The following is a 23,473-nucleotide window of genomic DNA, read 5'->3' on the forward strand; positions in this document are numbered from 1 at the left end:
GCTCAGGTACACTCTAGTTTGTAGAATTCTGTATAGAACGTGCCTCAAAGTTATCCCAGCGTAGGGGTGAGGAAGATGGGCTATTTATGCATGAACACATGCAGTCATTGGATGAGAGCTACTGTCAGGAGTGTTCATGGTAACCCCGCAGCATTGTCTATCTACCTACATTTAGGCAAAGTCCCAGGTGTTTTCCATGACACTTTATTACCCATATGGAAGCAGTAGGCATAGGACACTGACAATGTATGCTCCAAGCAAGGGTATTGGTGAAGCAAGAATCACGAAGAGGTGAAAGAGAAAAGTCCTTCAGAACAAGATAAATGTATCCTCTTTACATGGGACAGTCGTTTCTCACATGACTTATCCCAGTAGACAGAGCTTTGAGCCACACACCTATTCAGTGACTTGATGTAGAGGGAGAACTGGTCTGAGGTGAAGATAGGCGTAGATGCAAAGACAGTGGCAAATCGCTCGGTCGGGGCCTGAAAGGAACAAGATTGTAAAGCTAAGGCAAGGAGTACGGGTAAGAAGAATATGAGTGCATCTATGGGAACAGAAGCTAAGTGCAGCCCTGTGTGTCCTGTCAAGTCTCTTCTCACCAGGGGACATCCACCCAAAGAAGGTTCTGTATAATGGAGGACTCCTCCAGTGGATATCAGCCACCCCAGTGTTGGCACAAGAGTTCTTGAAGACAAAAATCATAACGGCAGAGGTGGAGGCTATACACATATCCAGGATAGTGGGCACCACTCATCAATGCTGATGTAGCTGCTGCCACTGTCGAACGTCTTGCATATCGGCAGGAGACCAACACTGAACCTTTGATGTAGTTCCATCCCTTGAGGAGACTAACTAGACTCTTGGTGGCAAATTGTTTAGAACAAACCTATTCCACCTAGGAGACAACAAGGATTCATATATACCTCTGAAAGGAGTTTTCCTTCTCTGCCCACAGTAGCCCAGCCGACAGAACTGTCCAAGAGGTCACAGAGTGTCTTGATTTAACAACATAGGATCCCACCTAACATCACTTTAGACATCCTAGACTATAAACACAGGTGAGAAAGGGATCAGTACAGCCAAGGACAACATTCCGCTCCCCACGTCTTACAGAGTTTTACACAGTATTTAGGTAGTTGATTGATACTTATTAAAGGGGGAAAAAAAGCATTTTGAAAAAAATCTCTCACCAAGGATACTTAAAAGTATATTTCATGGCCTCTGTATGAAGTAACTATACATTAACGCGAGTGACAAACACACAAAATCTTTAGATAATATTTTCCAAGAATAAAAAGAAGGATTAACGAATTCACTTTAAATTTTCAGATACATGAATTAGAGCAACTGAGTTTTAACACAAAGGGAGAAGAAAGGAATTTATTTTGAAAATTTATGCCTTAAAGGACATGATGAGGACTTTATTTTTTTCTTTTTCGTTTTTTTTTATATATGAAATTTATTGTCAAATTGGTTTCCATACAACACCCAGTGCTCATCCCAAAAGGTGCCCTCCTTAATACCCATCACCCAACTTCTCCTCCCTCCCACCCCCCATCAACCCTCAGTTTGTTCTCAGTTTTTAACAGTCTCCTATGCTTTGGCTCTCTCCCACTCTAACCTCTTTTTTTTTTCCTTCCCCTCCCCCATGGGTTTCTGTTAAGTTTCTCAGGATCCACATAAGAGTGAAACCATATGGTATCTGTCTTTCTCTGTATGGCTTATTTCACTTAGCATCACACTCTCCAGTTCCATCCACGTTGCTACAAAAGGCCATATTTCATTTTTTTCTCATTGCCACGTAGTATTCCATTGTGTATATAAACCGCAATTTCTTTACATGATGAGGACTTTAATATCACCTTCTTAATTTTGTATTAGCTGGATAATTTGTAAAAGTGTGAGCCAATGCTAAGTTCAAGCAGAGTCAAGTTTAGGTACGCCAAACTGGATTATATTATAAAGTCTTACTAGTTTTCAAATTTTTTAAAGAAAGCAATCAAGAAGACTTTGGAACTCCTAAGAATTGTACCTATTGAAGCAAAGTAATGTATAACTTCAAACCATTTTGCTACACATAGAAATTTAAGGAGTTCATGAAACACTAGATATTATGAGCTACATTTTTTAAAATATTTATTTCTTTATTCTGAGAGAGAGACAGCATGAGCGGGGAGGGGGAAGAGAGAGAGAGAAAGAGGAGAGAGAGACCGACCCCCAAGCAGGCTCCACGCTGTCAGTACAGAGCCCAATGTGAAGCTCTATTTCACAAATCGTGAGATCGTCATATGAGCCAAAATTGAGTCGGACACTTAACCGAATGAGCCACCCAGGTGTTCCTGAACTACATTTTATCAGAAGAAAGTTCTGTTATGTCAGTTTATAAAGGCAGTGCTTGTTGATGACCCTCAAAGACATTTACAAGAATCTGATCATATTAACTTATTAGAGCAATATAATTTCCATTATTTTAAATTCTATAATAAAACTGATTAGCTTTAGTAGTATGGCTGTAACAAGCATTTTTCTCGTAGGTTGGCCAACCTTCAACTGCTGTGTTGCTGCAGGGACACAAATGAGCATGTCTGCATGTCATGATCGCATGGCTAAAAATGGAAACACACATGGACAAAGGGGCAATGCAGATGCTAACTTTCTAAATGATCCAAAAGTCATTTGGTAAATTGATTATTTGCAGTTTGGTATGGACACATCTTAAAGCATGGCTCTATAAACAGAAGTACATGTGTAAGCAATAATATATAAACAATATACTAAAGATACTGCCAGTGAAAACAGTATAAATGCATACAGTTGGAACACTGCCAGGCAGTTAGGACTCTATGATTTCTAAATCTCCCTTCTGAGAGTCTTCCCTTATTTTTTTATCCAGCCTGGATCCCATGTCAGTTCTACCCTTTCTTACCTCTCTGTCTCTTGGCTGGACCCAACTAGCCAAATCTCAGCCCGGGTGAATCCTTCAACTACATTCTCTGCACTGACACCAGGATTGCTGGAAAAAATATCACATGATCTGATAGATTACCATGAGTACAATTTGATGGCCTTTGACATCCAATTGGGTCTCACTGCTACCAGATTTCCTTCAGTTTCCACACTCAACTCTCTTTCTTTCCTCGTACTGGCTTTTTCAAACAGTCTCCATTCTCCTCAAATCCCTATGGCATCTCCTCCATCTCTACTGTAAGCACAAAGCTCTGCCTCTACTTTAGAGAAATTAGAAAGTAGAGCAGTAGGGTGAAGGGAGGGTAAGAGGTGGACAGGACGGTCCCTCAGTTTTCTTTGCCCAATTTATAAAATCAGGTCTTCATTTACAATCTCCTTTCATTCCCACCCACCCATTCCTTTGGAGGAAATCCTCCTGACTCATGTCCTAATGGTGAGAATAGAGATTAGACTTATTTATCAATGTGTTAACGAGAACTAACTTCTTGTTCTTTCACCCAGCTGTTATACTTCTAGAAAGGTATTCCAAGAAAAAAAAGGATCATACTATAATACAATTATTATGTTTTTTAGTAGCAAATATTAAAACCTTTCTGCACGTCCTTTTAATACACAATTAGTTAAATATAAAGTAAAATATAGACTTAAATTAAATAGAGTTAAATAAAATACAAAGTGAGTTAAACATAGAGTAAAATATGCTCGCTTGTTTTGCAAGTGTAATTTGTTCCAGAAGCATGCTTGTAATCCAAAGCACTTGTATACCAAAGTGAACTTCAAGAACCATTGGCTCAGTAGTGATCATGTGACATTTGGCATCACATACGACTCATATTGCAAGACACCGGTCATTTATCAAGTTAAAATTGATTAAAAATGTTTGCTTGTCTTGTGGAACACTCACAGAACAGGTTACTTGTAACCCAAAGTTTTATTGTATCTACTGTAGACTGAACGTTTGTGTCCACCCAAAATTTATTCATTGAGAAACCTCATCCCCATTGGGATGGTAATTGGAGGTGAGGCCTTTGGGAGATGATTATGTCAAGAGGGTAGAGTCCTCATGGATGGTGTTGGAACATTTAGGACAAGAGGCCAGAGAGAGCTCCCTTGTTTCTATTGCTGTATAAGGAAACTGAGGAAACAACTGTCTATGAGCCAGGAAGTGGCCATTCACCAGATGGCCGGCAACTTGCCCTTGGACTTCCAGCCTCCAGAACTGCAACAAATAAATTTCTATTCTTTAAGCCTGGGTAGTCTATGATATTTTTGTTATAGCAGCCCAAATGAACTAACACAATATCCTACAATGGCGTACAATGAGTATTGTGAAGATTATTAATATTATAAAGACTTTAAAAGTCTGACACTGCTCTTTGGTCTTAACATGAAGAGAAGTCTGTCTGTGATACATCATTCAAAGGTGAAAAATCTTTTCATATACCAGTATTAACATTATAGTTCCATAGTTGTTGAAAATATAAACAACTTTCAAAGGCAGTTTTCCTGGGTTAAGTTTGGAAATCGAGGGGTACTTTATTTATTGATTTATTTATTTATTATTTTTATTTATTTATTTATTTTTTAGAGACAGTGGGAGAGTATGTGAGCAGGGGAGGGGCAGAGGGAGAGGGAGAGAGGGAGTCCCAAGCAGGCTCAGCACTGTCAGCATGGAGCCCAACGTGGGGCTCAATATCACCATCATGAGATCATGACCTCAGCTGAAATCAAGAGTCAGTTGTTCAACCTCCTAGCCACTCAGAGACACCCTGAGGGACACTTTTAGATTCTAATTTCTACATGTTTGTATTTAAATTTTCTTAAGAAGGCAGATTTACATTTATAACCGGAAAAAAAAATGTTTTTTTCCCAATCGTAAAAGTCTATGGATAAAATTCTACTCCAGGGCTATGGTGGAATCTTTCAGCAACATTAGTTTACAAATTAGGCCATTTCTTTTCAAATTCACTGTTGGTTGCTTACTCTTTACCATTAACATCTAGACGTGCTCTAGTCTCTTTCATATTATCCTTCTCCCATATGCTACACCTAACAAGAACCCTTCATCTCACATCACCTTCACAGCCTGACATCTTGACTTAATTGTTTCTAGGTCCTCACTCTTTTATTTAACAGTTTACAGTGATGTGCTTCAGCTTCTAGCACACCACAGACTTCACTCCCACCAAAATCAGCTAAGGCCTATTTGTGGACAAATCCAACAGATAATTTTCTGTTGTCTTATGTGAACTTCCTGTGGTGTTTGCCACTGTTAACTGTTTCCCTAAATTTCTTTTTTCTATTAAATTCCACAACCCTACATTCTTTTGCTTTTTCTCTACCAGTAGAGCTGCTACTTATCATTAACTTTCAAGGATTACTTTCAGGTGCTTGCTCCTTGAATGAATTTTGTCTTCAACTCAACTACTTTTAGCCTTGAGGAGAGAAAAATAGATGGAGAATCTATTCTAGAATTAAAGAAAATCTGTGTTTGCATTGTGGCTCCCTCACATGTTTATTAGGGGACCTACAGAAAGCAGCTCATCCTTTTGGCTCTTGCTTTCTCTGTAAAAAAAAATGGGAAGTAGCTTTCTTGTAAGGTTGTTGTTAGCATTAAACACTCACAACTATGAACACCACATAATAAATATTTAATAGCTGGTAGCTGCTATTACTCTGATTTTATAATCTCTCCAGGGAAATTTCTACTCTCCAACTATGACATATAAATGAATAACCACCACCTCTTTTCCCTCCATCCCAAACTCTCTCCTAAATTTCTAATCCAAACTGATGACTCAACAGTTCTACTAGATACCTCATGTCATAAAAATCAACACCCAAATATGATCTCCACTAGCTCTCTGCCACTCCTCTTAAAACTCTGTGTTTCTCTTTTGGAATGCATGGTGTCACCGCCACTCAGTTCAAAACTGAAACCTGAAAGCCATTGTTCCTATTCCCCGTTTCGTCTCTTTACATAACTGGTCACTAAATCTTATTCGTCCTTCCTCCGAAATATTTTCTGAGTTCACCCTCATAGGCCTTTGCACCATCTTAGTTTATGACATCATCAACCCTTACAAATGGTGATAGCAAGAGGCTTTTAATTGATCTTTCTACGTCCAGGTTCACATTTTTCTTTCTCCTGGCCCTTTCCATCTTCTCCTCACAGACTGTAGCTAGTAACTGTCCTTATGTGCTTAACATCTTCCCACAACCCTCCTACATTTTGACCTCATCTGTTACCACTACTGTCATTCCAGCCTCCTCACGGCCAACCCCATCCATGCCTCATCCATACCAAACATGGTTACATTTCTCTAATGAGTTGTATAGCTCCAACCGGTGATGAACTACTTCCTCTCTTCAGTCTTCTCGCTGGACTTTTTCCTTGGCTGAACTGTATCTGCCCTTGAGATCTTACCTCCTGAGGAAAAATCCATTCCCAAATCTTAGCTAGTTTCCCCTCAACATCATTTGCTCCCATAGTAACATATACACCTCTACGAAAGCACTTATTTCAGGAAATAAAATTTTGTTTTCATGCCTACTTTTTTCTCTGAACCAGTATTTCCCAATTCACATCTGTTTCTCCTCTGAAGCAATTTTTTTTCAAACAAGTGTGAAATGAGATCAGCTAGGAAGCTTATTAATAATTATCTTTATTCCTGAATCCTACTTCTGGCTTAATGTTGCAAAGGAATCACATCCTTTCTTACCCCACAAAACCAAATAAGAGTAGCATAATAATTAAAAAATGGCATAACTACATTATAAGTTAACAAGGACAGAAAAACAATAGAGAGGAAAATGGAAGATGAGTTTATTTGAACCAATTTTTGGAAAATGGGAAGCAAATGGTGGAGTGATAACTATCTTAGCACAGTGGAAGAAATTAAAATTTTAGCGCCAGGAAAAGGAGAACATGGACTATAAATGACCCAATTTTCCCTAAATACTGCTGAAAAGTTTAGCACTTTGAACTCAGTCTAATGACTGAGCTGAAAACAGAATATTTGAAAACCTACATTAAAAGTAGTTGAGGGGCACCTGGGTGGCTTAGTCAGTGAGACATCTGACTTGATTTCAGCTCAGGTCATGATTTCATGGTCCACAGGCTGGAGCCCCATGAGATTATAGCATGTGAAAATGGGAAGCTTGAGATTCAGGCTGAGCATGTACCTTACAAAGAGGTTTTGGCACGTGGCTGAAAATAAGAATTAAATAAATGTGTACATATTATTTTACAGAGAGAATTATGAGAAAATAGTAGGGTAGAAAATACCAGGAACCTGTCTCCCCACCTAGACAACAATTGCACTGGCAGAATCTACCTAATGCAACTATTTTAGAACTCTGGAGTCCATAGGTGCCTTGCAACTGTGAAGGCAAAGCTTAAGGGACAAACTGCAGTTAATTTCAGCCTCAGCTCAGCAGTGGTTACCTATCCACCACCAGTCCTGTGGCAGGCAACTTGGCCTGTGTTCACTCCACTCCCCAAACCCTTGGGCTGAAGCAAGTTCTAGGAGATGTAAATTGGTGGCACCTCCCCCCATCCCTTCATTTTACTTTTCCTCATCTTAGAAGCCAGATATTAATGACTAGGACATTGAAAAGCAATTGCATAAACTGGAAATCAAAAGATCACTGTGCATAGTCTGGGAAAGGCACAGTGTCAGAAAAAAAAAAAAAAAAGACCTGAAGTTTGCACCTCAGATTGATTCAAAACAAAGAGAAAAACAATCAACAAACAAAAATCAATGCCCAGGGAAGGGGAGAATCTGATTATCAGAGATAACCACATGATTAGATGCAAATGTCCAGTTATTGACCAAAAGGCAAAATGAAAACAAACAAACAAAAGATATACAAAGAGATGGGAAAGTATGGCCCATTCAAAGGAAAAAAATAAACCAAAGGAAATCATCCATACCAGAGAGAGGACCTGCTGTAAGAAGACTTTACAATAACTACTATAAAGATCTTCAGAGAACTAAAGAAAGATGTGGGGAGAGCAAAGAAAATGATGAAGGAACAAAACTGAAGTATCAATAAAGAGTGAGAAAAAAAGAAACAGGAAATTCTAGAATTACAAAATACAATAACTGAAATAAAAATTTTACTAAAGGGATTCAAAGGCCGATTTAAGCAGGCAGAAGAAAGAATCAGTGAATGTGAAGATAGGAGAATTAAAATTATTGAATCTGAGGAACAGAAAGGACAAGATTTAAGAAAAGTGAATAGAGCCTAAGGGACATGTAGGATACTATCAAGGAGACCAACACAAGCACTGTGAGAGTCTCAGAAAGAGATGAGAGAAAGGGTCAGAGAAATTATTTAAAGAAATGATAACCAAAATTTTCCCAGGTTTGACGAAGACACAAATATAAATACCTTCCCCAAATTCAAGAGGTTCAACAAGTTTAATTTCCTTTTAAGCTATAATAAATGTCCTCAGAGAGTCAGAAGAAAATGGCATTAATAAAAAAGTAACAGCAAAAAAATACACAAAGAAAAGGGAGTCAGGTTCTCAACAGCAACACCAAAGCTAGATGATAGTAGAGCTGTGCTTTCAAAATTTTGAGAGAAAATTCTTTTTGTCCTACGATTCTATGCCAACCTTTCAATCAAGTGTGAAGGTAGACTAAAGATGCACTTAAACATACAAGGCATTCTTTGTCAGGACGTTGCTGAAAAATATACTTCAGTAATATAGGTATACACACCAAGAAAGAGAAAACTCTCCCTCTTCAAAGCAAGAGTTTGGCTCAGCTTGAGTCAGGAACGCTCTACTCCCATCACCCACGAGAAATGGGGGCAGGGTCATGCATGGCACAGAATTTAGCGCAGAATCCATCACATGGATTTTGGGACTGAGCGTATAAAAGAAAAAGCAGTTCTTTGTGGTCTCATCAGTCATGGCCACATCATTTTTAAGCAAAGAATCTGAATCCCAAAATGGCAATTACCTTGCTCAAGGTGATACAATTTGACAGTGGTGAAACCAGGCCTGGAACTCAGATTCTTTAATTTCTTAATTCGGTCTTCGTTCACATTGCTAGTATTGGAACAAGAAACTCCGCCATGTTGGGATTTGCAGCTACCGGTTAACACTAGCCTCACCTGCTGCTAGGTGAGATACTAAGGAACTAAAAGAGTACAAATTCAGATACAACTAATATTTGCAGGGCTCCATAGTTTGACTCTTTCACATACATATCACCTATAAGCTGATTATACCTTGGGTGACATCCAGGACCATATCAGGTATACACAAGAGATGATGTCATTAAAACTTCATGTTTACAGTGCTTACTTTACCATTAGAAGAATATAAAAGGAAAAAACACCAAGGACCAGAACAGCTTCACTGAGCTCCAGAGAGTAAGTCAAAATCTGATCTAAGTTGTGAAGTGTGGGTAAGTTTAGTGTAGCGATATAGAGGAGAGGGAGGGCATTTGAGGCAAGGAAATGTTCTTGAGCAACAGGACAAAGATGGGGATGAGTGTATTTTGGGGCTGGGGTGGGCGGAAATTTCGTGAATTATAATTGGATGAAGCAAAGAGATTCTGTTGTCAATTTCTGGCTTAAGAGGAACAATTTAAAGTTATAAAATGGGTTACACGCACACTTTAGAATTCTTGGTGTTTAGCTAAATCATACTGCATTCAAGTCAGGGTGATACATGGTTTTGCCAGCTCCTTGCGGTTTTTCTACAGTTTTGAACAGAAGAAAAGGTCAAAGTTTTCTAAAAGCTCCAAGATGTTATTGGAAACATACGGCAACATAAATGGCTGGAGCTACAAAGCATGTTGCCCTTTTCAACCTATTTATGGGTTAAAAATAGCAGAATCTGATTTTCAGACGAAGCAATAATCTTTACCATGAAAGTAAGGAGGAGTAAGCATATCCTTATATGCCAGCTGTGTAAATTATTTCTGTTAAGATAGACCTTCAGTCTTGGACAAGACGGGAAAAAATCGATATTAATCCACTCATACTTGTAATGGAAGGATGTGGTCATATAAAGTAATACTGGCTAGTGCAGGACCACAGTCTGAATTTGAAGACAGATGCTATATGTTTGCTATGGAAACAATAGACCGTAACATTGTATTTGATATGGAAAAATCAATCACAGTGTTACCAGCTAGAAACTGCTCCGCTTCGAGGCAAGAATACAAAGGACTCCAAGCCGTTGTTAAACAGAAGAGGTTTCATGATTATTTAATCACCAGAAGGGCCAAACCAATTAAAATATCATCTGTCAATACTTTTTTTCTAGGATTTGATTTCAGGAATAATAAATGTTTTCTCAACATCATTGTCTTGACCTAAATGATGACATGGAGAAAGAAAAACCATCAGGATCAGGTTCACATTTTCCAGCAGGAAGTGGTTTCAGATTTTATTTGGAAATAGAAAAGGCCAGTGTTCCTTAAGGCATTTTTTTCTGGAATCTATCAGGTAAAACTCAGGCTTTACAAAGGTCTGGCAGTGTGAATCTGAATCATCAAATAACAACCAGAATGCACACAGCCTTCAGGCTTCAGGGATCTGGTATGAATTCATCTCCGGCTGTGACCACACACATGTGGTGAAATGGTACTCTACTGGCAGGATTCAGACATTTAATTCCCAATTGCTCATGCAGAAGCAATTGCGTAGTTTCAGTGTGACTGGAAAATAGGTGGCTTAAGCAGGGAGAGGTGGGAGCTGGGAAGATACATTGAGGCAGGGAATATCTTCCTGAGGAGTCTAACCTTAAAATCTAAGGAGGCTAAATAGATCCTCCCAAGACTTTCAAGTAAGGAAATTATACAATCAAATCTATGTTTTAGAAAAATAGCCGTGGTGGCAGTATGGAGGATAAATTATAGTGGGAAGGTTCTGGATACAGGAACCATGTTGGAGACTATAACAATTTCTACAGAATTTGACTTTAAGTAAGAGCAGTAAGTAAGAGAGGAAAAGGCCAAGTTGAGGGTATGGAAAAGAATAGATTAGAACGTCAGAGAGGAAGGAATTGAAAATGATGTTGAAGTTTTTTTTTTTCTGTGGGAGCCTGGTTAGATATTGAGATCTTTAAGAGATTTGGGGGAGACACAATGCATTTCAAGGCTAATACACTTTAGGGCTAATTCATTTTCTCTGTCCCTCTCATTCTCTTGATTCCGATTTTCCTCTTAACTTGAACATGGCTGAGAACAAGTGTACTGTGCTCCTCAAAACACTTCCAGCTCTGCAGAAAATAAGAGAATTGTCCAGGTCTAGAACTACTGCCTGATCCTCTCCTATACCAAAGATATATAAACCTTAAACCTTACACTTGAAATGAGAGTTCGCTCTAAATTCAATACTATTTGTCAGTCTCTTTCATATAATGTCTTCCCTTCAAACTTTTCACAAGACGCATTTCAAACATTTCCTACCATGGAATATAAGAAATTTCTGTGAGCACTTTAACGCTTTATCTTCTAAAACCTAATACACCTTATAAATAGAGTTTGCAAAAATTAATTGGGCCATCTTTAATCTCCCCAAATCCATCTAGAGTTGCACTAAAACATATCACAGAGTAATTAATTACAGTGCATTGCCCATGCAGAGTTCCATGTCTTACACACAATAAGATGTAGATAGTCAATAAAAAGTATTGAAGGAAAAGTGAAATATTTTTATACAGTTGCATAATGTTAAGCAAGTTACTTCACACCTCTTGCCTAAACTTCCTTGTCTACAGACAAGTAACAATATCATCTATCTCAGTGGTAATTACAAGCTTACATGAGATAACACATATCAACTGTTTAACATAGCACATGTCATGTAGCAAATTCTTAATAAATAGTGAATTTTACTATCCCCTAAAATAATGCTTCCAGTAGAAAGGCAATGTGAGACACACAGGTAATTTTAAACTTTCTAGTAGCTACGTTGAAAAAAAATTCAGTCATGTAAGACTATTTTAATAATATACTTCACCCAATATATCAAATAAATTATAAAAACATGTAATCAATATAAAAAGTGATTGAGATATTTTATATTCTATTTTTCATAATACATCTATAAAATCCAGTGTTCATTTCACACTTACAGTGTATCTCAATTCAGACTGAGCACATTTCTTTTTTTCTTTTTTTTTAATTTTTGTTAATGCTTATTTATTTCTGAGAGAGAGAGAGAAAGAGAGAGCATGAGTAGGGGATGAGAGGGGCAGAGAGAGGGAGACAGAGAATCTGAAGCAGTCTCTAGTCTCTGAGCTGTCACACAGAGCCCAACGTGGGGCTCAAACTCACAAACCATGAGATCCTGACCCGAGCTGAAGTCAAGTGCTTAACTGACTGAGCCACCTAGGCACCCCTAGATTGAGCACATTTCAAGTCTTCAATTACTACAGGTGGTTAATGGCCATTGATTTAGATGCTCATTAACTATGGATGCAAGTGATATGTAACTGGCTGAATAACATCTTTATAAATGGGTGCAAAACCTCAAAAAAAATGAGAAAAAGGGGGGAAAAACCTCTAGGGAATGGATCAGGATAGAGTACTGAAGATCTTACTATTTTATTATTAATTGGCCTTTAATACATACTGTATTTCAAGTAAGCTAACAGTGAGATAAAACTATTTGAATTTAGAAAAAATGATCATCACCTCTTTTTAAAAAGTATGGGAAGTCTGCCCTTGCTTTAGATAAAAGCCTATTTTGAAACTGGTAAACTCACAGAGAATTCTACAGTAAGTGTGATTCTCACAGAGGCAAAAAGACCCACACAGTGTTTAAAACGTTCTTAAAATATTTTAAAGAATGTTTCCATTCTCACTGTGCTAAAAGCACAAAAGCTCTCCTGGGGCCCACCCTAGGCTTGCCAGCTCAATGTACCATCTCTGGCAGTTAAAAAAAAAAAAAAAAAAGAAGAGAAAATCCCTCCACCTTCTCCTCTTTCTTACATGAGCTGATTTCACAAGATCTTTACATGCTTTATTTACTATTCATTTTCATCCTTGGGAAAGAAACTTGAAATATTTATTCACAAGGTATTATTCTTTTAAAATGTTTCCTAAGCCAAGGGCTTGGTAAATGGCAGAAAAAAGTGTCTGCAACAGTCAGCGTAAGTATTATCCCTGAAATTGCATTTTAAAATATTTTAATAATTAAAAGAGTTTTCTGCAAAACCAGGCAAAGAACTAAGAGAATAAAAAGGCTCAAAGATCCAGGGTAAGTAAGCCTGTCAGACTGCATGCGTGTGCATGTGCTTAATTCTTACGTAAAGCCCAACAACATTAATCATGTCTGTAAAATGATAACCAAAACGACAGCTCTCGCTCTGCAGTCAGCTGTACAAGGAAGCATTTTCTAGCCATAACCCACCACTCTGAGCAAACAACTGACGGGCAGCAGTCCTTTTGTCAGATTCTGACAAGTGAATCAATAAAAAGACACAGCAAAAGTTCAATCAGAACAGACACCACTAATACGGCCGGCCTTGTGGGACCCACATAAGCGTGGAACTGCTTTTCCATGTTAATTTCTCTTCACTACCCCTTGGGGTTATCACCTTCTCTGGCCCCTGTTAATTAAAAACTGCCTCCTTCTAAAGTTCCTTGGCAGGCATTTCCCTCATGTCAGCCTATTCTGCTGACTGCTAAAAGAAATGGGGGAAGGAGTGTTCCAAAGCACAGAACACCAGCGTGCCAAACCTCTGCTCTGGTCCTCCCACAAGAATGTATATAATCAAATCCTTTGAACGGAATTTCTTATCATTGTTAACTAACAAAAAACACATATGAAAATTAACACACCACACACAAATTAAAAATAACACTGTATCGGGGCGCCTGGGTGGCGCAGTCGGTTAAGCGTCCGACTTCAGCCAGGTCACGATCTCGCGGTCCGGGAGTTCGAGCCCCGCGTCAGGCTCTGGGCTGATGGCTCAGAGCCTGGAGCCTGTTTCCGATTCTGTGTCTCCCTCTCTCTCTGCCCCTCCCCCGTTCATGCTCTGTCTCTCTCTGTCCCAAAAATAAATAAACATTGAAAAAAAAATTAAAAAAAAAATAACACTGTATCAAACAGTGAACTAAGTAGCTGGATAGGCAAATTAATAATACATCAGGAGACAATCAGGTTATCATTGTTTGGATTAGCCTTGTTTTGAACTGGTTGATTTAAACATTTCAATTGCATGCACATTTCTATTTGATTCCACTTAGCACTCGGTTCTTGCATTCTTTCTTTTCCTAGAAGAGAGACAAATTTATCTCTACCTGTTTACTAATCTTCAATAATACCAGGATTGACCCTAACAACCAGGTTACTTTGTGTCTGTGCCAAAACCTCTAAGAAAAAAATGTTTAAATTTAAAAAATGGTAGCAAGGTCCTTTCAGCCATGTTAATGACAAACATAAATTACCTATGTGACTAGGCAGTCATATTATTCCAAACTGGTTTGATTAAACATGCTTTCATTAATTTTACACACACACAAAATATGGGCAATACATTCAAACAATACAGAAGCACATATAGTAAAAAGCGAAAATCTATTGGTTCACCAAGACATGCCCAATCGCATTCCCATCATTAACTATTAGTATAATTTAGATTTTCCCATGCATTTACAAACACACATACAAATATGTGATATCGTCTTGTTACTTATACAATACAGTCATAATGTATACCTCTTCTCTACTTGCATTTTGACCTAATGATGTGTCCTGGAGCTGTTTCCACGTCAATTGATCTTTCTCTGTTAAGCTGCTAAACAGTATTTCACAATATGTATTCACTAAAATCAAAAACCATTCATGTAATGGATGTACAAGTTTCCTTTTATTTTTCATTTTAGAAAAAACATATGTTAATAAAATATTTATACATGTCTTTTTAGGTAAAATGCCAGGTAATTTTTACAAAAGTAGAAGTGCTGGGCAAAAATGTTCATATTTTAAAATTTGATGAATACTGCAAATTGTTCTCCAGAAAGACTTCAGCCACTCCACTTCCACTAACAGTGTATAAGGTCATCAGTTTCACTATACCTTCACTGACACTGGATATTACCATTTGTTTTAATATTCTACTGGTTGTGATTTATAGGACTTTACTTAGGATCTATACTCTCACTTTTAAAAAGAATATATATATATATATATATATACACACATATATACACACACACACATATATACACACACACATATATACACACACACATATATATACACACACACACATATATATACACATATATATATATACACACACATATATGTATATATATTATTGTTAAATAATCTCTACACCCAACAAGGGCTCAAACTCACAACCCTGGCAGCAAGACTCACATGTGGTACCAACTGAGCCAGGCAGGTGCCCAGGATCTGTGCATTTATTTATTTATTTATTTATTCAGAGCACAAGCAGGGAAGAGGGGCAAGAGAAAGGAAAAACCAGAATCTTTTTTTTTAAGTTTATTTATTTATTTTTTGAGAGGGAGCAAGCATGAGTGAGAGAGGGGCACAGAGAGAGAGGGAGAGAGAGAGAATCCAAGCAGCCTCTGCACGCACTCTAAGCACAGAGCCCAGTGTAGTGTTTGAACCCACAAACCACCAGATTGTGACCTGAACTGAAACTAAGACTCAGATACCCAACTCACTGAGCCACCCAGGCAACCCAGAAAAAGCAATTAGCCAGGCTCCACACTCAGCACAGAGTCCAATTCAGGGTTCATCCCACTACCCTGGGATCATGACCTGAGCCAAAATCAAGAGTCAGACTGAGCCACTCAGTCACCCCATGAATCTGTGCTTTTAAACTCAGTTATACCATATGATCTCTGCCAGACACATAAGCTTTTGTTATCAAAACCTATAATAAATTGCATCCACCATCTGAACAGCACAAGAATATAACGAGCCATCACTTTTCTCTCTTGCTTCCGGTCTTCTTTGTAATCAACCACTGTTCTAGAATGTTTATCCTACATTGTTATTGCATTTTTTTATTACTTATCAATATTTAAAAATTTTTTTTCAACGTTTATTTATTTTTGGGACAGAGAGAGACAGAGCATGAACGGGGGAGGGGCAGAAAGAGAGGGAGACACAGAATCGGAAACAGGCTCCAGGCTCTGAGCCATCAGCCCAGAGCCTGACGCGGGGCTCGAACTCCCGGACTGCGAGATCGTGACCTGGCTGAAGTCGGACGCTTAACCGACTGCACCACCCAGGCGCCCCTACTTATCAATATTTTAAAAACAGAGTCCTATGTTTTCTGTTTATTAATTTACCATTCTTTGATTTCTATTACCTGAATAATAGTAATAACAATACTAATATTTAAAATTACTATTAAGATTTTGTTGCAGTATTTTTGAATTTTTTATGCAGAAAGACATCATGACTGGTAAGCTCACTGAATCTCTGGATGCCCAAATGAGACTTTATTTTAATCTCACAATTAAATATACATCAGACCACATATAGAGTTAAGATACCTTTCGGGGGGTGGACATAAGGTGGCACACTAGGAAGCTTCAGGCTCTCATCCTCTCCTAGGAACATCAAATAAGTAGTTCCAGACTAACTAAAATAGCTTTGTAGGAGGTCCGAAAAAAAGAGTTAAAAATCTGCAGCAACCAAGCAAACAACCAATGAAGAAAAAGCCACACTCAAAATGGTAGGAAATTTCATGGTGTTTTTGCTTGCCCTTACTACTCTCCCTCCCTTCGGTGGCATGACAAAGTCAGGGGGAAATTGCCCAATTCCAAGCTCCTTCCCTTGGGATGGAAGGAAAAAAGCAGAACTTGTGTGCAACATTGTGGCCTTTCTGTGAGATCCAAGAAGGAGTAGCTTCTAAACTGCTGGACTAAGAGCTCAGAGAGGAATGGCAGCATAGGACGGATGCCAGGTTGAAAGCCATGGGAGGCTGTGGCAGGCACCATGGCACATGAAACTGCAGGGAGACTGAAGACCTGCAGATGCCTGGGGCAAGAAATTATGAGCAGAGAAATGCACTAGAACATTTAAGTCCCCAAGAAGATGGAATGAGACTCCTGGGGAAATTAAAACATTGAAAAGCAGACATCTGTATGGAATATTTCGAAGAATATACACACACAGGCCCAAAGAAGATGCAGGCTCAGAAAAGGTCTGAGAAGACCTTAAGTCTTCATGCTGGGCTGATTAGTGAGGCTTTTCCCCTGCACATAGCCAGTTTGCATACGCTCAAAGAGGTAGCTGTGGTTTCCAAGGTTTACTTTTCAACAAAAGATTGCAAGGCATACAAACAAGGAAATGCGGCCAATCCAAAGGAACAAAATTAATCTCTGAAAACAAAACTAAACAAACATAGACCTCTGATTAGACAAAAATTTAAAACAAATGTCTTAAGTATATTAATTAAACTAAAAGAGAATACAAGCAATAATTTATACAAAATCAGAATGATTTATGAACGAAAGGAAAATAGTAAGAAAAAGTTATGTGTGTATGTGTGTATAAGAATTACAAAATTTCTGGAGCCGAAAAATACAACTGAAGTGAAAAAATTCACTAGAGAGGTTCAGTAGTAGATTTAATCAGACTGAAGAATGAGTGAATATGAAGATGAGTCACTGAAAACGACTGAGTATGAGAAGCAAAAAAAAACCCGACAAATTATAAAGAAAAATGGACAGCATGCAAGGGACTTTTGGGACACTAAAAAGTAGGCCAAGATAGCATAATAGGAGTCCCAGAAGGAGAAATGAGGGACAAAAGGGCAGAGAGCTTACTGGAAGAAATAATGGCTTAAAATTTCACAAATTTGGTGGGGGAGAGGGGTGCAGAGAATGGATATACAAATACAAGAAACTCAGTGAATTTCAAGTAGGATAAATTCAAAGTAACCTACACTGAGACACATAATCAAACTGTTGAAAGTCGAGGACAAAGAATCTTGAAAGCTGCCAGAGAAAGTCAATACAATAGAGTAACCTGAAGCCATATGAAAATATAAATTTCTCTAATAAAAGTAAATACATAAACAAACATAGTATTATCATTTTCGCTCATAACTCTATTTGTAATTTTCTATAGGATTTAAAAGGTAAATGTTTAAAGTAACTATAAATCAATGTTAATAGACACACAATATGTAAAGATGTAATTTGTGACATTAATAATATAAAAAGGGGCTGAGATGTAAAGGAGCTTTGGCATGAGATTGATATTAAATTTGTATCAGTTTAAAACAGATGATTATAACTCTAAGATAATTGTATGTGATACTCACAGTCAACACAAATAAAATATCTACAGAATACACAAAAGGAAATGAGAAGGGACTTAAAGAGTATCATCACAAAAAATCAGCTAAACACAAAGAAAGGCAGTAAGGGAGAAAATGAAGGACAAAAAAGCTGTAAGAAACACAAAAAACCATTTTCCAAACGCCAGTAGTATATCCTTCCCTTTCAGTAATTACATTAAATGTAAATGTAATTTTCACTTAATCAAAAGACACATATTGGCTGAATAAATTATAAAACAACAACAGAATTCAACTATATACTGTGTATAAGAGACTCACTTTAGATCTAAGGACATGCATAGCTTGACAGTAAAAGGAACGTTATGCCTTGCAAATAGTAACTAAAACAGAGCCTAGGCTAGTTATCCTAATGACAGACAAAATAGACTTTAAGTCAAAAACTGTTACAAAACACAGAGGAGGACCTTCCCTAATGATAAAAGGATCAATTCACCAAGATGTTACAAGTATAAACACAAATGCTGTAAATGTATAAAGCAAATACTGACAGAACTGAACAAAGAAATAAAAAGATCTAGAGTAAGAGTGGAATTTTCACTAGCCCACTTTCAATAATGCACAGAACACCAGACAGAAGATTAATATGGAAATAAAGGACTTAACATTATAAACCAATTAAACCTAACAGACATATACAGAACGTTATACCCATCAGCATCAGAATACGCATTATTTGCTCGAGTGGATATGGAACATTCTCCACGACAGACCATATGTTAGGTCACAAGTCTTAATAAATAGAAAGGGTTCAAATCATAAAATGTGTATTTTCATAATAAAATTAAACTAGAAATCAATAGAAGGAAAACTGCAAGATCCCCAACTATATGAAAATTATATGACACATTCTTAAACAACCAAAGGGTCAAAGAAGAAATCTCAAGGAAAACTACAAAATATTTTGGGACAAATGAAAATAAAACACAACATACTAAAATCTGTGTGATGCTATGAAAGTGCTAAGAGGGAAATTTACATCTCTAAATATTTACATTAAAAAAGAAGAAAGAGCGGCGCCTGGGTGGCACAGTCGGTTGAGCGTCCGACTTCAGCCAGGTCACGATCTCGCGGTCCGGGAGTTCGAGCCCCGCATCAGGCTCTGGGCTGATGGCTCAGAGCCTGGAGCCTGTTTCCGATTCTGTGTCTCCCTCTCTCTCTGACCCTCCCCCGTTCATGCTCTGTCTCTCTCTGTCTCAAAAATAAATAAACGTTGGAAAAAAAAAAAAAAGAAGAAAGATGTCCAGTCAACAACCCAATTTTACAACTTAAAAATGTAGAGGAGGAAGAAAATAATCTAAACCCAAACCTCAAAAAGCAAAAACTAAACCCAAAGCTAGCAGAAAGAAGCAAACAACACAGATTAGACTAGAAATAAACAATACCTTTCTTGAACTTATTCTAGGATATGTGCCATTATTTTCTCTATATGGTATTTTATAAAAAGTATCTGATAATCATGTTGGTTTCTGTTTCTTTGAAAGTAAACTTAATTTCCCTTTCTTGTTTTCTGAAAGCATTTAGGATTTTTTATTTATTGATGGAGTTCTAAAAACTTCCAGGATATGTTTGATTTTTTTTTTTGTTATTGTACAAATTTTGCTAAACCACCCAGTGAGCCCTTTTAAGAGAAAGCTCCTAAGTTTTTTGTTTTGTTTTGTTTTTTATCTTTGAAAATGTTTCCTTTATTTTTACATTGGATTATGCTTCAAGGTACTGTTTATCCTTTTAAAACTACTGTTACAAGGAACCTGGCACTCACGGTTTCCATCATTTTGTCTTCTGGCTGGGTGTCTGGGGAGAATTCCTGCACTTCATCTTCTGCATTACTAATAGAGTCTTCAATAATATCAATTATTTTATTCAGCCCTTCTGTTGAATTATATTTGCATTCCTATGTTTGTTTTCCAACAAATGTATTCATTGATTTTTTTCTATTTTGCAAATTCCTGCTCTCGTTTTTAAATGGCATATTCTCTTGAATCTTTTTGAGTGTACTTATTAGAATGTTCAGTTTTTCTTTCTTGAATTTTGTCTGTTTGCTCTGCACTAATTTGCTCTCCTTGTTTATCTTGGTGTTTTGATTCCAGGTTGTTGATTTTCCTCAAATATCTGGGACATATTTTTATATATGGGAAAGATGTTTGAAGCTAATTTGTATAATACCTGGTGTGGATTTTCTCTGCAAATGTTTAAAGTTTTATTTCCCCAGTATGCCTCTGCTATGATCAGGACAGTATTCTGGTCTGGTCTGGTCTGCAAATGCTTTCAACATGGTTTGACTTACTGATTGCTAACATTCACTGTAAAGTCAAGGGGCCTGTAACAAGCAGACAATTTTTCTCCCCTACATTCCCCACGCCCTGCCCCCGCCCAGCTGCCAAAATAAGGAGAAATTTCCTCTGACATTGAGGAAATTGAGTCTATTTTGCTTTTCAAAGGAAGTGCTTGGTTTTTGCTTGCTTGTTTTTTCCTACTTCAAGTCTTCATTGACAGTCTGGAGTTACCTCAAACTGTAACTACTTCTCTTGTAAAATTGAACGCCAACACCAGGCATTCTTCCCAGCTAGGAAAGTCACACCCTAAAGTGTGTGGCTCTCAAATTTCATCCTGAAGTCAAATATTCGATGTAGGACTGCAGATATGGGCTGGGCATGGTTTTCCTCAATACCTTAAGACATTTAAATAATTATTCTGACAAGTGTCCTAGAGAAGCTTTTGCTCCCTGCATTTATTCTTTTACCTTGATCTTCCCCCAGTCTCTCCTGTAGTTTTCTTTTGAGGATACTTTCAGCTGTAATTTTCTTATCATTCTGATCTCATTTGTTTAATGAGTCTGGTCCACTGACAGCCCTGCCTGGAAAATAAATTCCAGGGCTGAAGAGAATTTATTCCTTTTTTATTTGTCACTTGCAGGAATTTAGAAGTAATAATGGAGATAAATGCATAGGCTAGGTTCAAGATCCTGACAAACTGGCTTTTAAGGAAGATGCTATGAATCGGGAGAGAAAAACTAATGGATGCAAAAATTATGTACAGCTCCAAACATATATGTGTCTGGCCAAATGCCTTACAAACTTTATTGAATAGCAGAGTACTTTATTTGGTGTGGGTGTGTGATCATGATCGGGACAAAATATCTAGAATAATTGCTCTCTTGCCCAATAAAAAAATATTTCCAAAAAATTTCTCTAATTAAACTACAGTTCTTTGATGAGATACAGATTGAAAGAGAAGAGCTTAGTTCAAATTAATACCTTATCAGCACTGGCAATAAAAACGTGGAAGACTTGGGGCGCCTGGGTGGCGCAGTCGGTTAAGCGTCCGACTTCAGCCAGGTCACGATCTCGCGGTCCGTGAGTTCCAGCCCCGAGTCAGGCTCTGGGCTGATGGCTCAGAGCCTGGAGCCTGTTTCCGATTCTGTGTCTCCCTCTCTCTCTGCCCCTCCCCCGTTCATGCTCTGTCTCTCTCTGTCCCAAAAATAAATAAATGTTGAAAAAAAAATTAATAAAAAAAACGTGGAAGACTTAAAATATATTATTGCAATTCAGATAGGAAGGAAAGCAACTTTATTTTGATACAATGTAGCTTGCATGTGAACCCCGATTTCTGGTCTGTGGAGGGAAGGCAGTAGGGTGTTTGCATGTCTGAATGTGGACGGACTATGAATCTCACCTGTTAAAAGCAACCTGCTCACTTCAGATTTATTAAGTCATTTCACTCTTGTGGTAAATATCCAGCCTATCAAGATTTCTACTCATTCTGCTCCCTCTCTTCCAGGACATAGCTTTGTGCAAGAAGAATTCATGTATTCATTCATATAGCCACTCAACTAGTATCAATTGAAACCTGTTATATGCTAGGTACTAGAGCTATAAACATGAAGGAGACCTGGTACATCCTTGCCCTCACAGTCTTACACTCTAGTTGAGACACATACACACACACATAATATGCACATAAATCTATAACTTTAGATTATAATAAGCAACCTGTAAACAATAAAGCAGGATAAAGGGATGGCACGGATGGTAGAGGAGGCTATTTTAGGAAAAATGATGTGGGTAGCATCTTTAAGAAGAGAACCTTGGAGCTTTGAAGAAAAATCTGAACGAAGATTGGAGATGTGAGTGAAAGAACAAAGCTGTGAAGATCTGAACAAAGAGCGTTTTCAGCAGAAAGAACAGCCTGCCAAGGTCTGAGTAGGAATAACCTTCTCATGTTTGAAGAAGAGTAAGAAAACTACAGGGCTAGAGTAGACTCAGGAGAGGAGTAGCAAATGGGGCTAGAGAACTTACCAGGAGCTAAATCATACAGAGCTGAAAGTAACGTGAGCAGTGAAGGACAGCTTCAGGTTTCAAGCTGTCCTGACTTTTCTGTGTTCCAGGGATGCAGTTTATGCCAAGGCTCTTAGCTCCTCTCCCTCTGGAACAATGTCACACAGATTACACATGGTAACAGGCTCCCAACACCCCTTCTCACCTGCACTGCTGATCATCTGAAACTCAAACACGTCTGCCGTATCTTCACAGACTCTGTTCTGGGAAGACTTTACTTCAGCTCTTGGTGACCAGCTAGGGATTTCTTCCTCTTCCCTGATGACCATAAATAGTTTTTTCTTATCTCCTCTCTACTGGAGCTGGAACAAAGAAGATTTACTGGTCATCTTGGACCCTCTTGTTCTGAAGGCCATTTGCCCTCCTTTGAAGACTCCCTTAGTGTCGTTGGGAGCCATACAATTTTGGGTCCTCAGATGGTTACAGTCAGGAAGCAGACCTTGATCCCTTTCTGCCTGAGAAGCTCAAAACCCCTTTTCCTCAACTCATCCCCTGCCCGACTGCCTGTGAGGATATCAACTCCAAGGAAAGGTAGAGTTGAGATCTCTCAAAGATCCTAAGCTCTGTCTGATCCTGATGACTCGCCTAACTTTTCCTCTTAGCATCTTATTCCAGAAAGGAAAAAAACACAAAGTGCTCTCATGTCATGTCCTGCTTCTTTAATACTGTATATTTAATTTTCATAAGCTCTATGTTCTTAGTATAGGAGACTTTGGTTCTTGATATCAAAGATGATTTTGATATTTTATTTTTGGAATGTAGAAAGTTCCAAATTCCTGATTCTTATGGCTGAGAAGTATGAATTTCAAGACTTCTTTTTCTTTGTTTGTATGTTTTACCT

General features: G+C 38.0%; 1 long non-coding RNA gene across 1 annotated transcript in view; it reads right to left on the reverse strand.

The window, feature by feature from the left end:
- The window catches only part of LOC122486892, a 175,537-nt gene extending 152,601 nt beyond the window's left edge, over window positions 1-22,936 (reverse strand). The window contains exons 1-2 of the long non-coding RNA XR_006298266.1: window positions 22,778-22,936; window positions 397-485 (exon numbers count right to left, since the gene is read on the reverse strand). This is a non-coding gene — a long non-coding RNA (uncharacterized LOC122486892). The remainder of the gene's footprint in view (window positions 1-396; window positions 486-22,777) is intronic.
- Window positions 22,937-23,473: the final 537 nt, after the last annotated feature.

Source organism: Prionailurus bengalensis, chromosome A1, assembly GCF_016509475.1.
Source record: "Prionailurus bengalensis isolate Pbe53 chromosome A1, Fcat_Pben_1.1_paternal_pri, whole genome shotgun sequence".
In the NCBI taxonomy this organism is placed as follows: Eukaryota; Metazoa; Chordata; class Mammalia; order Carnivora; family Felidae; genus Prionailurus; species Prionailurus bengalensis.